Here is a 10,802-nt window from a genome sequence, read left to right as displayed (position 1 = left end):
TTGATGAATGTCAATTTTGTACTTGAGTGTCATTGAAATAAAGATTGGTTTTATAGTTGTTAGAGCAGTTTCGTTACCCATTTTACTACTATAAATATAAGATCGTTATCATGAAAAAATAGACTATTTCATAAATAATCATGTTTCCCTTATAAGTAGGCCTACTTATGCTTCGTAATTATCATGTGAAGATCAAACTGCATCTTGAGTGCCTGACTATAACTTTCTATAACAATCACCTTTTCTCCAATCTATAATAAATAAATATCAGTTGTCAGAAAAATCTTAACAATGCGGTGTCTGAATGCAAATTGCAAGGTTTATTTATCCAAATAAATTTTATATCGGACTGCAAATCTTTAGGTAATATATTTAATACTGTCTTCTATATCATATGTGTAGGGACATGAAGGGTGAATGTTGAATAGATATCTTTGGGATGATTTTGTTGCTTATTTACAGGTATGAGTGCATGACTTGCTCTAAACGCTACCCTACACAACATGCAACAGTTATGTGTGAAGATAACATTGCACAGAAATGTTTCAAAATACCACAGATTGTTCAGCAATAAAAAAAACAACATACCTCAGCTCCCACCCTTTAGATTTGCAAAACCTATTCCCACATGCCCAGAAATACGAGACCAGGATCTTCACATCAACAACAGTGGGCAGAACCATCAGTATATCACAGACCAGGAACATCACAAGAATTGATAGAAATTTAATTTAAAGAGACAGTCCATTAACTTCAGATTCCAAACAAATCATATTTGAAACAGATAATCTTGAAGAAATGTGTACAGAAAATAGAGGTACGAACTTTCTTACTTTGATATGATGCTAGTCTTAGGGTGTCTTCTGTAGTGTCCTGAACTCTTAATACCGTATTTAGTTTAATCCTAATCCACCGTGTCCGTACCGTAGACGACACTCTCCGGTGCCAGACGGCGCGACAATAATGGTCAGTAAAAACTGTCGTACTCACTATTCTATCACCACGTTATCATGTAAACCGGTCGGAGAGAAATGTCGTGCGTGAAAATCGGTCTTTTTTGAGATTTCATGTTTTTCTTTTCTTTCTTTCTTTTTGTAATGTCATGATTTTGGTAATCATATATAAGAAACTATTTTAGACATCTCTTAGGTTTCAAAATATCTATTATATTTAATGTGTATTTCATGAAACTGAGACTTACTAATGTTTTCATAATGCTAATTATCTTATGCTTTTATCTCTGCACTGCTTTGCCTCCTAGTTGTTTAGTGTCCTGTAAATAATGATATAAAGTTCTCAGATACTTCTGAAGACCACCTTTTCCTTCCCTTCATCCCAGACGTACCTACATGATTGAAGACAAGGCATTAAAAACTTATTCATATTATTAATCAATTCTTTATGCCTCCCAATGTTCCCAAAATTGAAAACTAAGACGCATTTGAAACAGATTATCTGTTTCAAATATGATGTGTTTGGAATCTTAAATTAATGGACTGTCATTTTAAATTTCTATCAATTCTTGTGATTTTCCTGGTCTGTGATATAGTGATGGGTCTGCCCACTGTTGTTGATGTGAAGATCCTGATCCTGGCGTGTGGCAATAGGTTTTACAAATCTAGATTGGAGAAAAGGTGATTGTAATAATTACGAAGCACAAGTAGGCTTACTTATAAGAGAAACATGATTATTTATGAAATATTCCATTTTTTCATGATAACGATCTTATATTTATAGTAGTAAAATGGGTAACGAAACTGCTCTAACAACTATAAAACCAATCTTTATTTCAATGACACTCAAGTACAAAATTGACATTCATCAATTAATATCCATTGCGCAGTTTCCTCGGACAGCTCTTTGCTGCGTTGAATCGTGTCAGAGGAGGGAAACATGTTTTCTTCAGGATACTGTTCAGGAGGTCCATAGAAAAGTATACTTGTTAATTTTGTAGTAAAGTAGTTGAGAAAAACTCAGCACATTGTTTTTCTTTAAAACACTGGTTCATATTTGATTTAAAACGTCAGCTTGTGTGACCCTGGCCATATAAATTTTGTTTCACTAACCTGGAAATATGAGTTCCATGGCCGGAGTCTCTGTACTTCAAAGACTCCTCGCGGGATTATATTGTTTTTTATATTCATTACCATAAGTTATTTCCTTTATCAGAATATTTGATAATTTGTGTAAATATATACAATTTCATTTTCATAATAAATACTACGTATGGAAATTCTAAGACGATCGATGTTATTGCCGAAAATAACTCACCCATGAAGTTCATGACGGACACGTGACGTAACAGTACATGATTGGTGGGATTAACGTGTCCCTTCTGCGCATGTGTAGGATTAAGAAATGAGCTTAATATTAAAGCCTGGTCTAGAGGTGCATTAAAAGTTTATCCTGGACGCTGCCAACGCCCATGCGCACAAGATATCTGGATTAAACTGTAATACTGGATTAACTTGTATGGCACGTACAGAAGACGCTATTACACTGGTTATGAGACAGGTCTAGTCGTTCCTTCCTTTTACAAACCTTGAGCCTTACTTCTTCGGTCACAGTACTGCGAGGGATCTTTCTAAACAATTTTAAAATATTCTTCATTTATTAAAACTTAAAACCATAAGAACATTAAGAACACACAAAACTAAAACGATCTTGAATATAAAACAAACGAACATGAACATAAAACGCTAACGTAAAACGAACAAACACGGACATAAAACACTAAAAATGAACTTGAACGAAAACACAAACGTAAAAGACACTAAAACACAAACGTAAAACACTAAAACACAAACGTAAAACACACTAAAACACAAACGTAAAACACACTAAAACACAAACGTAAAACACACCAAAACACAAACGTAAAACAAACGTAAAAAACTAAAACAATGATAAAACAAGAAAAAATATAAAACCACGTAAACGCAAGGACACCTTAAAACACTTAAGTACTGTCCCGTGCACAGTTATTCGCATCTTTCTTCGCCGCTGGATCACAGTGTTTCAGCCTACTTCTCCCCATCCTACCCCATTGACTTTGCTGCCTTTGAAACTCTAATTTCCCAACTCCAACCACCTTTCCTCGTAGTTGGTGATTTCAACTGCCGCCACACTCTGTGGGGTGACTCTACCACCAACTCCCGAGGCCAATCTCTAGAACGCTTCCTCTTCACAAATAACCTAATTATTCTTAATTCAGATCGCCCCACACACTTTGACATGCGCACACAATTTTTCATGCCTTGACCTCTCTCTATGCTCTCCTACTCTACATTTAGATTTCCATTGGTCAGTTCTAGACCACTTCTCCTATAGTGACCACTTCCCAATACTCCTTTCTCCTACTTCATATGTACCACTTCCTAATCCTCCACGCTGGTGCTTTGGTAGAGCTGACTGGCGTACTTTCACTTCACTCTCTACTATACCTATCCCTCCACTCCCCTTGCCGTCCATTTCAGATATGCTACAATGTTTTACAACCACGATCCTAAAAGCTGCCTATACAGCCATTCCTCGAACTTCAAGACCTTATACCTCTAAATGTGTTCCAGGGTGGAATTCTGATTGCACCAAAGCGCTTCGCTTAAAACGAGTAGCTTGTAACGGCTATCGCTACAAACGAGGCACCCCTCACCAGCTATCAGCCCCTATTTCCTTAAAATAGCATCTGCCCATCTCCGCCGTACAATTAGAAACAGCAAAACAAATAGCTGGCAAAATTATGTTTCCTCAATTACATCTACATCTATTTCAGCTGTTTGGCGACGGATCCATAAATTATCAGGCAAACATCCCCCCATCCTGCACCCGTCCTCCATATTCGAGATATTCTCATCTCTGAAGGGGACCGCCCCTGGCCATAGGGGGGTCGGGGTACTTGAATTTTGATTTTGGTCCTAACGTATTGTTACATGTCAGAGGAAACTGCCCTTCGATTGTTAGACTCCATCTCGAACTATTTCTTGGTGTAACAAGGGCATAAGCAACATGGGGTGCAAGTGCATTTTCGCTCATTTGGGGTAAATGGCCTTTACACTCGTTCCGACCATTCCTCCGGGTTATGATAGAGTAATTACATGTTGATATCAGTTCAAATAATGATTGTTACGCCTTATGTCAATTCATAAATGATACAATATAATTTATGATGAAATAAAGATTTTTTTTTTAATTATTATTATTATTTTTTTTTTAGTTTGCTTTAGTAAGCGTACATGACTGTTTGAGTAGGCCTACATGCAAAACACGTACTGCATTGAAACCTCAGGGTTGTATAATAGTTTAGCTATCGATTGCCAAGTCTTCATATCAAATCTGCAATTATGTGTAGGCGCGCGCGCGATCGTGTATGAGAGTACGCCCATGTGCACTTTTGCGTATATGTGTGTGCCCTTATGTGTGTGCATGCGCGCGCGCGCGCGCGATTGTGACAATACACATATGTGCGTGCGCCCGCGCGCGCGTGTGTGCGTGCCTGTTTCTTAGAGTATGAGGTGAAGCTTAGACGACGGCTGAAGGCAGGCGAACAAGTTCAAACTTGCGCGCGCGTGATCGCAGGGGTAACCATAGCATTTAAAAGGCCGCATGGCGGCGCGGCGGCACGGCGGGATGACGTCATCGCCACTCCATTTTACATTTTTTTATGCTGCTCACTAACCCTTTATCCGATCTGAATGAAATAAAGACCATTAGAAAGAGCAACGTCTGGGCTTCCTTTTGGACTATATGCGCATAATATATTTGAACGAAAATTATGGAAAATGAACGAAAACTTTCTAAACACTTTCAAGGTCATTTACCTAAAATCAGTTGTTTATTTCGACATTTGTATAAGTGTGAATGCGTGTTAGTGAGTACGTGTGTACACGTGTATTTGTGTTTACGCGCATGCGCGCGTGCGCGTATTTGCTGGAGGGTGATGTAGAATATGAATTACGGCTGAAGACAGTAGTGCGAGTTCAGCCATGTGACGAGGTAATCATACAGCACACACACATGTGCACATGTGTGTATGTGCACTTCTGTATGTGTGTTCTTGTGTGTGTACGACTATGATTGCTCGCGCGAGTATGAGTGCGCGAGCGCGCGCGTTTGAATGAATGAGTGCGCGCGCATGTGTGTATATTCGCGCGTGCGTGTGTGCGCGCTATTAGTTGGAGTGTGATATGAAGAGTAGAGGACCACTTGAAGCACGGCCAACAAGTTGTGACATGCGCGAGCGTGATCGCAGGGCTTGCCACATTTAGTAGGCCGCATGGCGGCGTCGGTTGTGGATTTTTTTCGTCATATTGTTTTACATTTTTTTATGCTGTTCATTAATCACTTATCCGATCTGAATGAAATAAACACAAAAGAAAGAGCAATGTCTGGGCTTCCTTTTGGTCTATATAAACGCACTTGCGCGCGTATATGTGCGCGCGCGCGCATGTCACAACTTGTTGGCCATGCTTCCAGTGGTCCTCTACTCTTCATATCACAATACACATATGTGCGTGCGCCCGCGCGCGCGCATGAGCGCCCCTATTTGTTAGAATATGAGGTGAAGCGTTAAGGATGGCTGAAGGCAGGCGAACAAGAACAGGCAGGGCTTGCCACAGCATTTAGTAGGCCGCATGGCGGCGTCGGTTGGGGATTTTTTCGTCATACTGTTTTACATTTTTTGATGCTGTTCATTAATCACTTATCCGATCTGAATGAAAAAAAGAAAGAACAACGTCTGGCCTTCCTTTTGGTCTATAGGCATATACTATAATAAGACGAAAAAAATATAGAAAATGAAAAAAAAACTTTCTAAACATTTTCAAGGTCATTTATTTGCTTATTCATTTTTTAAACTTTGGTACCTACCACACTCCATAGTTTGTGTCCGATATCATGGAGCTTTTCCCCCAAGAAAGAACGTTTGAATGTGCAGAGAATAACGAATAGGATTTTGTAAAATAAAAATTTTGAATTTTTAACGAAATTTTAAAACCCCGATTAAAAAAAAAAAAAAATTGCCGATTATATTACATGCTATAATTCGAAAACTAAACGGAATTCCCAAATTCGAATTCGTTGTTCTCTTTGCATGACCTAAAGGTTTTCTCAACAGAAAGCACATAGAAAACGGATGATAATTGTGAGACTTGGTAGGTACCGAAGGGAGCTATCTATCAAAAATCGATTTTTAATAGCGCTTAAATTCCCTTCGGCTAAAATTTTAAAAAATTGGTCAAAAGATGGGTAATGAAGTACTCTTTCATCCTACCAAAAATCATGAAAATCTGTAAGACCGTTTTCTATTTTTGAACAAAAATCGAAAATTGGCGATTTTTCAGGGACGGTCCCCTGAATCTGTCGAAGTAGCTAATGAACTGGGCAACTATTTCAGCCAGGTCAGTAGTGGCTCTCACCTTTCCCCACACTTTTCTTCCATTAAAGCCATCAAGGAACGCATCCCTATTACCTTCACCCTATGCTTTTTTTTTCTGCATTACAGTCGTGCCGAAACACTCATGAAGGCCCTGATGCTATTCACTATTGTATGATCCGACACCTCTATCCTTCCTTTTAACTATTTTCAACCACATATGGACGTCAGGAAAATTTCTTTCTCATTGGCGAGATGCTCTTATCCTACCTTTCTTAAAACCCAATAAATCAGGTACCCTACCCCAAGATTACCGCCCCGTAGCTCTAACTAGCTGCTTGTGCAAACTACTAGAACGAATGGTTAACTTCCGCTTAATGTGGTACCTTGAGGTACTGCTTTTTTTTCGATTTTTCGATTTTTCTTGCCGATTTTGATGAAACTCACACCCTTTTATTTGGGCCCCTTCCCATTGCCTGTGGTCGATTTTTTTTTTCGAAATCGCCCGAACAGTTTTTTTCATGTTTGAATAGAACTATCTTTCTACTATTATAAGCAGAAGTTGAGAAGTTTGAGAAGTTGACCTTACTTTTTTCTTGTTGAATATTTTCCGAAGGTGACTATTTTAACACCCAAATAGGCTATTTTGAAAACATATGTCACTTTTACAAGAACCACATGAAAATATTGCAAATCCTCATGGCAGTATGTAATAGAACTATTATTCAGCTACAAAATGAGCCATAATACTTTAAAATCGGACCGAAAATACATGTGATATGCGTAAAAATATGACGGACCTAATAATCGCGATCTTATTCCTTTTTATTATGTTTACATTTTACATGACAAATCATGTACAGAATACTTGTAATTGATGTAATTATCTATCATTTACCTATTATTGATGCTCTAATGGGGTTTTACAACGTATAATATTTGTCGAAAGAATAACTTTCCAGTCGGACGGGTACCAAACGCATACTTTTCCCCGCGCGGCCGGGCCGTCCTGGACCATGAAAATCGTCTTTTTAAATCTGCGGAATAACTCTACGGGGTCACGTAGCCAAATTTCACTCTCAGACCCCGTGGAAAGACGAAAAACAATTACATGGCGATGTGAAAGTATGTATATAAGGTATATGAGCACATATAGATCATTTTCGTGTACCCCATGACCTTTTGTTTATTTATATTGTTACTTCCGTTTGTTTCTTTGTTTGTTTGTTGATTGTTTATTTGTTGTTTTTTTGTTAGTTTGTTTTCTGATATTTCTAAAAGTTATGAACACATTTTAACGAGATTTTAACCAAAGGTGAGTTTTAACCTAACTTAGACGCTTATTGCAGTTTGGTGGTGAAGCAGACTATGGTTTGGATCCATGAACAGATTTGAATAAAATTTTTACCTAAGGTTTGTCTTAGCCTAATTAATATTCCATAAAATTTTGGTGGTGATCCGGAACATTTGGCAAAACTACCCTCCATGGAGGGAGGGGGTTTGCATTTTCGAAATGTTTTGCTCATAGATCAAACTACCTATGTATGATGAAAACATAAAGAAAATAAAATACACCATATGAATAACATATCATGTTTAGTTATTTGTATGGAAAATTTCTTCATTATCGTTTTTTGGATGCTTGCCGGATTTTTAAGATTATTCCAAAAAAATAGAAGGTTGGTCTCATCTTATGTGAAATTTGATAAGCTTTCAGAAAATAACCTTTTTTAATTATCTCTAATCATTGTCACAATTGCCAATTTTCTAAGGTAACATCAAAAAAATAATATTTCAGTCGACATCGAAAATCGCTGCTACCACCTAAAAAATAACGGTCGGGCCTTGAAATTTTCAGGGGAGAACCGGGGACCTAGAAACTCATTGAAAATGCATTAAAGTCAATTTCGGCAAGAGGGGCGAAAATCGCCGAAAAATCACCAGAAGGTCCCCTTGAACCTTATAATCTCCTTTCCCCTTCCCAGGTTGGTTTCCGACGTGCCTGAAGTACAGCAGACCCACTTGCCCATTTCGAGACATATATTACATCGGCATTTGCACGACATGAATCCGTATTAGCCATATTCTTTGATCTAGAAAAAGCATATGATACCACAAGGGGATACCATGTCCTCCATAGGTTTACGTGGAAACATGGGCGTTTTCATTAAATCTTTCCTTTCTAAACGTACTTTCCAGGTTAAAATTGCCTCTTCCACGTCATCATCCTTTCCTCAATTCGAAGGCGTCCCACAAGGAAGTGTGCTTTGTACCACTTTATTCCTTCTTGCTGTAAATGACATAGTCTCAGTCCTACCACAAGGAGCCCGGGCATCACTATATGTTGATGACTTAACCATTTATGCATCTGGCACATCCATACCAGATCTCTGTCAATTCCTTCAGTTTGCAATGACATCAGTAACTTCTTGGGCCACCAACCATGGCTTTCTCTTCTCTACTTCCAAATCTTTCCCCTTCCTTTTCTCTCGCTCATGTACGGACCCCAAATCCCCACTCTTCTTATATAACGCTCCACTCCAATACCGTTCTTCTGGCAAATTTCTAGGCGTTATATTTGATTCCGAATTGTTTTGTTCATCAATGAAAAAACTCAACGCCGCCTCCGAATCTTACAAACTCTTTCCCACATCTCCTGGGGCTCAGATCGCAAAACTCTCCTCCATCTTCATGTTACCTTGATTCTCTCCACTCTAGATTATGGATGCCATATCTACTCCACAGCGGCCTCCGCTTAGCCCTAGGCGCCTTCCGCTCCTCTCCAGTTGAGAGCCTGTATACTGAATCAGGCATGCCGTCCCTCTCTCGACGTCGAGCCCTTCTCTCTCTCCGATGCTATGCTCGATTTCACCAGTTTTCCCTTACCAAACTATTCCACAATCCTTGCTTCATACCTATACCTCTAGTAAGGTTTTCAACCTCCTCCTCCCCCCCAGACCATACCCATCACCTATTCTCCCCCCCCCCCTTTACCTCTATCCTCCTCTTCCTCTCCTCTTATTCGCACCCTCTCCTTGTCCCCTCGCTTTTTATACTCCCCTCTACTTCTGTGCTAGTTTCTCCCTCTCTTACTCTTTTTCTCTGCTTTTTCTACTTCTTATCTTTATCTCTAACCTATCCTACCCCCATCCTATCCCTATCCTATCCTGTATCCTGCCGCATTTCCCCTCGTACCCCTCTTATTCGCACCCTCTTCTTGTTCCTTCGCTTTTTCGCTTTCCTCTACTTCTACGCTCATTCCTCCCTTCCTCATTCCTTTTCTCCCGTTTGTCCTACCTTCTACCTTTAACCCTATCCACTCTTGCCCCAATCCTATCCCTATCCTACCCAGCATCCTCTGTAATCCACAGGGCGAGTCGAGCACAGCGGACCACTTCCCTCAGCTAGCCTGATTTCTACGCTTTTATTTTACTTCAGTTTTATGCTGGTTTTATTTACATGTATTTTACGTTAATTCACGCCTTTTTCTATATTTTTGAATAAAAGTTTCACTGAATTCGTTTGCTATCAGCCGATATCCCACAATGATTCACATGATGTGCGGATAAGGGGGCATCCTCGTGTGTTGTGATTTATCTCGTACTTTTTATTCCTTTTATCCTAAGTTCAGTTTTATTTTTTTATTTTTTTTTCTTATTTAACATTTTAATCTCTCTTTTACTTTGAGAGCGTCATTTATTTTAATATTTTTATTTCTGAATCGCAGATGGTTTTACGTATTTTTTTATGATAATTATTATTTTCTCAGTTATTTCCTTTGATGTTTTATTGCTTGTAATTGTTCTTTTATCGTGTGTATATTTTCTTTTATTTTAAAATTTCCCATTTATTGTTTTAATGGTTTTTACCGCTACCACTCCATCCGTGTGAGCCAATGTAACCCCCATCATTTTGTGAAAGAAACGAAGTGGATAATCTGACTGTGTTGTGACTTGACCCTTTGGATTTACCTTTACCTGGATTTTACACCGTGAATGCTGAAGCAAGGTTGTACTGCCCCGTTTACTTGCCTATGTGTATTTATGCTGGTACGTGCTATTTTATTGTTTTACTCTTTTTTTTTTTTTTTTTTTTTTTTTTTTACTTTGAACCATGTGTGCCTTTACTTTTACTTTTTACTTACTTTGAGTTTTACTTACTTTTACTGGTTTATTTTACTAGTTTCTTTTATTTGTTTTACCCTTTTACCTGAACTTTTACTTCAGCTTTTACTTTTTACTTTTGCTTTTACGATCTTTTCATTTACTTTTCTTTGTTTTCTTTTACCCCTACGTCTTTTTTGTCATTTTACGTATTTTAATTTAGATGTCAGTTCTTTTAGCTGTTTTTAAGCCCTTCTGGCATATTTCATTAAGCCCTTAAGGCACTTGTCATATTTTTACGTAGTAATTTGTTTTACTTTGGTGCCTTC

This window comes from Penaeus vannamei, chromosome 40 (genome assembly GCF_042767895.1).
Source record: "Penaeus vannamei isolate JL-2024 chromosome 40, ASM4276789v1, whole genome shotgun sequence".
In the NCBI taxonomy this organism is placed as follows: domain Eukaryota; kingdom Metazoa; phylum Arthropoda; class Malacostraca; order Decapoda; family Penaeidae; genus Penaeus; species Penaeus vannamei.
This window is presented reverse-complemented; position numbering follows the sequence as displayed.